Genomic DNA, 6,274 nt, shown 5'->3' with positions numbered 1-6,274 from the left:
TAAAATATCTCTCAAAAGTGAGTACACCCCTCACATTTCTACAAATATTTTATTATATTTTTTCATGTGACAACACTATAGAAATGAAACTTAGATATAATTTAAAGTAGTCAGTGTACAGCTTGTATAGCAGTACAAATTGACTGCCCTATGAAAATAACTCAACACACAGCCATTAATCTGGCAACACAAGTGAGTACACCTCACAATGAAGACATCCAAATTTTGCCCAATTGTGTCATTGTCCCTACCTGGTGTCATGTGACTCGTTAGAGTTGCAAGGTTCCAGGTGTGAATGGGGAGCAGGGCTGTTAAATTTGGTGTTTTGTCTACATACTGGCCTCTGGATATTCAACATGGCACAGAACTCTCAGAGGATGTGAGAAATAGAATTGTTGCTCTCCACAAAGATGGCCTAAGCTATACGAAGACTGCTAACACCCTGAAACTGAGCTGTGGCACAGTGGCCAAGGTCATACAACGGTTTTCCAGGACAGGTTCCACTCCGAATAGGCCTCGCCAGGGTCACCAAAGAAGATGAGTCCACGTGTTCAGAATCATATCCAGAGGTTGGCTTCAAAAAATAGACACATGAGTGCTGCCAGCATTGCTGCACAGGTAGAAGAAGTGGGAGGTCAGTCTGTCAGTGCTCAGACCATATGCCACACAATGCAAACAGTTTGTTGAAGACAAGCAGTACAAGAATATGGATTACTGGAACCATGTCCTGTGGTCTGACCAAGATAAACTTGTTTGGCTCAGATGGTGTCCAGCATTTGTGATGGCGCCCTGGTGAGGAGTACCAAGACAACTGTCTCTTGCCTACAGTCAAGGCAGTGCTAGATAATAATGGTGGTCACACAAAATATTGACCCTTTGAGCACAATTTGGACGTGTTCACTGTGAGGTGGACTCACTTGTGTTGCCAGCTATTTAGACATTAATGGCTGTGTGTTGAGCTATTTTCAGAGGACAGTTAATCTATACTGCTATACAAGCTGTACACTGACTACTTTATATATTAAGTTATATCCAAGTTTCATTTCTATAGTGTTGTCCCATGAAACAGTATAATAAAATATTTGCAGAAATGTGCGGGGTGTACTATTTTTTTGTGAGATACTGTATGTTTCCAGAGAGTCTGGGAAAAAGTTTGTTGTATCATGGGCCAAAAACACATTCTAACACCTGCACCCAAACATTCAGAATGCAGAAATTAATACCTTCAAGACATTAACCTATGATAAATGAATGAATGAATGACTATCAGTGTTTCCTTAATGTTCCATAATTATTGCCATAATTACAACATATTAACTAGCTACTTTAAGTTTAATGTGAGACCAACTATTCTATATTGGATTCTGACCAAACCTTTACATTTTGTTGCTATTACATATGTTTAGATCATTCTTGTGAGGAGGAGGAACCGAATCAGATGCTTAGAGATGATGTGAGGAGTGACTGGATGAATAGGATCATTCTCCTCAGTATTCTCTGCTGTGCTCTATTGGTGATGGAGATCATGTTCCACCCCATCCTCAGGCCCCTCATTATGGTTGTGCAGGGTCACTCCTCAGTAGGAATCAATGTGTGTTAGTCATCCTCTAGTCCACAGGTTTCCTACCCTGGCTCTGCTGTAACACACCCACTTCAAATAAGTCAGGGGCTGTTTATCTTATCACAAAAATTATTGTTAAATGACACTGAACACTCACTCTACCAGTTAAGATGAGTTTAATACCAAGATGCTTTTGGTAAGCATTGCGAAAAAAAAAATATTTTGTACTCCCCTGTATCTCCTTTGTTTTGCTTGTCAATTTTTATTAAATATTTTACACTTTTATTTTTGTTAAAAAATGATCTTTTAATTGGATGATATTTTGTGTACATTGTTAACATACCGTGGCACAGTCTGACCTGCATTTTCATGTACTGTATGTAAGTTCTTAAACAGTCTTTATGAAGTTTAGCATCAAGTGGCTGCCTCTGCACCAGCTCACCAGCTGCTCGACTTCATTTCTGTATAACAGCTAGTTTTCAGGCCGACCACAGTAGTATCATCTGTAAACTTCAGGGTCTTCACAGGCAAATCACTGGAAACACAGCCACTGATGTAAAAGCTGGAGAAGGGGCGAGAGCGCACAGCCTTTTGAAAGTTTTAAAGAGTATCTACACCCCAGTATTTTGACATTTGAAAAATGCTCAAAAATGGGAGGGGCATGTTGGGAGGGCCACTGCAGTGATCTACAGGTTTGGAGAAGAGGCTAGGAGGGAAAACGGGTTGGTTGTGTTGCTGTGTTTATATAGCAATATGGAGGGTGACAGAATCAAACAGAGCTTTAGCAACTTCAAGCTCTTAAAAAAACTGTGACAGCTCTCTCTCTCTCTCTGTACTCTCTCTACTAACATACTTCTATTAGGCCGTTATGGTACCATTTCCTTCTATACAGGTGCTCTTGTGGGCTCTATACAAATCTCTCACTTGTTGAGAACATTTGCAGTAGAGTGGTGGCCGAGGTATGTTAAAAGTTAATGCAGAAAAAAAGCATCCTTTTTTCAACCTTTTATTTTTTTGCCTAAGCTAGTTAGGGCTGTTCTTGAGCATGGCCTAGCGTTTAGTATGCTGCTTGCTTGATTCCAAGCACAGAAGTATAACCTGGAGACTGTATAATACCAAATGGGTTGTTCACAAATGTGAACAGGTTGGAGTCATACACTCCCTCACTTTTCATCGAGCAGGGCCAGTGGTCGGTGTGGAACTGTGTGTCCGAGATAAGGACACTGCACAAACTGCTCTCCATTATGAATGATGAAGGCCACTTACTGTATACCTTCATCATGGATAAGAGGAGCAAGTTTAGTGGCAGGTTGCTGTCACAGAGCTGCTCAACCGACAGACTCAGGAGATCTTTTGATCCTACAGCCATTAGGCTCTTCAAATCTTCCCAGTGGGGCCAGAAGACAAGAGAGAAGGGATGAGAGGACTGAATCTCCTATGATAAATCATTGGTTTATTTTATCTATCTGCACATAGGGACACCTTACTGTACATAGCACACTTCTGCATACCTTATTACACAGCTTGCATATCTGGACACTCTACACATTTATGCACATATTTATTCAATATTGTCATTATATGCAGTTACCGGTGCCTTCCCATACAGTCATTATTGTACTGCCTTTTTTCCACTCTCAGGATAGATCTTATTGCATATTTTTGTATAGTTGTTGTTGTATATATCTTCTTCTTCTTCTTTCGGCTGCTCCCTTTAGGCGTCGCCACAGCGGATCATCTGCCTCCATCTTGCCCTCTCCACTGCCTCCTCTACTTTCACAACCATCTCCATGTCCACCTTCACTACATCCATAAACCTTCTCTGAGATCTACCTATTCTCCTTCTGCCCGGCAGCTCCATCTCCAACATTCTTTGACCAATATATCCACTATTCCTCCTCAACACATGTCCAAACCATCTCAACCTGGCCTCTCTGGCTTTATCTCCAAACTGCTCCACCTTCACTGTCCCTCTGATCTGCTCATCTCTAATCTTGTCCAGCCTTGTCACTCCCAATGAAAATCTCAGTATCTTCATCTCCGCCACCTCCAGCTCAGCCTCCTGTCTTTTAGACAGAGCCACAGTCTCCAAACCATACATCATAGCAGGAAGCACTACTGTCTTGTAAACCTTCCCTTTTACTCTTGCTGCTATCCTTCTGTCACACATCAGCCCTGACACCCGTCTCCACCCACTCCATCCTGCCTGCACACTCTTCTTCACCTCTTTTCTACACTGTCCATTGCTCTGGATGGTTGACCCAAGATATTTGAAGTCACCTTTCCACCTGCCTCCCTCTCATTGCACATATTTACACATATGTATTATCCTTTCCTGCTCTATCTCTCTGTTTAGCCAAACGATATAAGTCCTTTTCTCCTTCTTTACTGTCCAGCCTCTCATACAGCTCATCATAGGCCTGAGCCTTTGCCTTTGCCACCATTCTTTTCACTATGTGACTAGCCTCACAGTAATACTGCCTACTTCCTTCATCTCTCTGGTTATCCCACTTTTTCTTAGCTGCCTTCTTCTTCTGAATACTCTCCTGGACTTCCTCATTCCACCACCAACTTTCCTTGTATTTCTGTCCTTCACACCATACATACCCAGCACCTCTTCATCCCCTCTGTTCCCTTCACCAACATGTCCATTGAAGTCTGCACCAATCACCAATCTCTCCTCTCTATGGACACCATCTACCACTTCATCCATCTTACTCCAAAATTCATCTTTCTCCTCTAACTGACAACCAACCTGTGGTGCATATGAACTGACCACATTCAAAATCACACCATCAACCTCCAATTTCAGGCTCATGATCCTGTCTGACACTCTCTTTACATCCAGAACACTTTTCCCAAGCTGTTCCTTTAGGATTATCCCTACTCCATTTCTCTTCCTCTCTACACCATGATAGAACAGTTTGAATCCACCTCCAATGTTCCTGGCCTTGCTTCCTTTCCATCTGGTCTCCTGAAAACACAGAATATCTACCTTCCTTCTCTCCATCATGTCTGCAAGCTCTCTGCCTTTACCAGTCATTGTCCCTATGTTCAGAGTCCCTACTCTAACCTCCACACTCCTGCCTTTCCTTCTCTCTCGCTGCCTTCTAACCCGCCTTCCTCCTCTCTTCTTTGATGGTCTTCGACCTACAGTAGTCCAATTTCCACCGGCACCCTGCTGGTCAACAGCACTGGAGGCGGTCGTTGTTAACCCGGGCCTCGACCGATCCGGTATGGCAATCATATTTGTGATCCGCAAGATAGTTTTGGCACAAGTTTTACGCAGGATGCCCTTCCTGATGCAACCCTCACTATTTATCCGGGCTTGGGACCGGCACCAGAAGTACACAAAGTACACCCCTAATGGCTGGTTTGTTGTTGTATATATGCCCGTAGATATTTTTTTATATATTGTTCTTGTTATATTGTACACCTTTATTAGTATAACTATCCTGTGCTGTGTGATTGCTACTGGCTGGAAAATTTCCTGCAGGATCAATAAAGTATGTATGTATGTATCCATTCCAATACAAGGCTAGCTAAATCAAAATGGCTAAGAAATACAACATCTACAAATACAATAACTAAGAATGACCGGAACTGTAAATAAAACGGTGCGGTTGTTCTCCGTTGCTCTAGGCTTGAATGTTTTCATATTTATAAGGGCGGGACAATCAGAGCCATCCCACTACACGGCTTTTGGGCACAAGCATGGCGTCATCAGTGGGCGGTAACGTTGGTTGATTGATTTGCATGCCGTGACGTGTCATCGTACTTTAGTATGAAGACATGTTACCTGCGCCTATAGCAGAGTTTATCCAGAGGGGGCGCTGCAGAGGCAGAACTAACCACGATCATTTTTATTTTTTTGCGTTCACATTTCGTGCGATAGCATTTCAGCTCTTAATAAAAAGGACGTAGCTAATTTTTAATGTGAATGGCACAGCTAGCTTGCTGACTATGTAGCTAACTACCTAGATACCCTGTTAATTAACTAAAAAAACAAGCTAGCTAAGGAGCAACACACACACACACACACACACACACACACACCCACACACACACACACACACACACACACACACACACAGCCGCCCTCCTGGGTCACAGGGGGAGCTGGAGCTCAGGAGCAACATTAAGCCTATTTAACAATAAAAAGGTAGCTGGCTAAATTATTATTGTTAAACTTTTGCTGTCTTTGTGCTTCTGTTTAGCTCTTTGAGCAAACAATCAGGATGAGTCATAAAATAAATGGGAAATTTTCTTGTTTTTTTTGTGGTGAAAGAAAAGATGCATGTATATATGATTTTCACTGCTCATAACATTACTGCATTGTTCCTGTGTTTTACACATTAGGCATCTTCTTAAGTAGTTAGAATGGCTTTATAGCATATTTTATTTATTTATTTATTTATTATATAGTTGCAGTTTGTAGTTCTGTAGTTCTGCAATTACAGACTGTAGATCACTGAAAATGATCCACCATTCAAATAATACCTGTAGACAGCAGGTATTATTTGGATGGTGGATCATTCTCAGTGATATCGTTTATTGGTGTCGGTTGCACTGGTAGATCAGACACACCAGTGTGTGTGTGTGTATGTGTGTGTGTGTATATATATATGTATATATACACACACACACACACACACACACACACACACATATATATATATATATATATATATGAGAGAGAGCGATAGTGAGAGA

Source organism: Pygocentrus nattereri, chromosome 13 (genome assembly GCF_015220715.1).
Source record: "Pygocentrus nattereri isolate fPygNat1 chromosome 13, fPygNat1.pri, whole genome shotgun sequence".
NCBI lineage: Eukaryota > Metazoa > Chordata > Actinopteri > Characiformes > Serrasalmidae > Pygocentrus > Pygocentrus nattereri.
Note: the sequence above shows the minus strand (reverse complement) of the source record.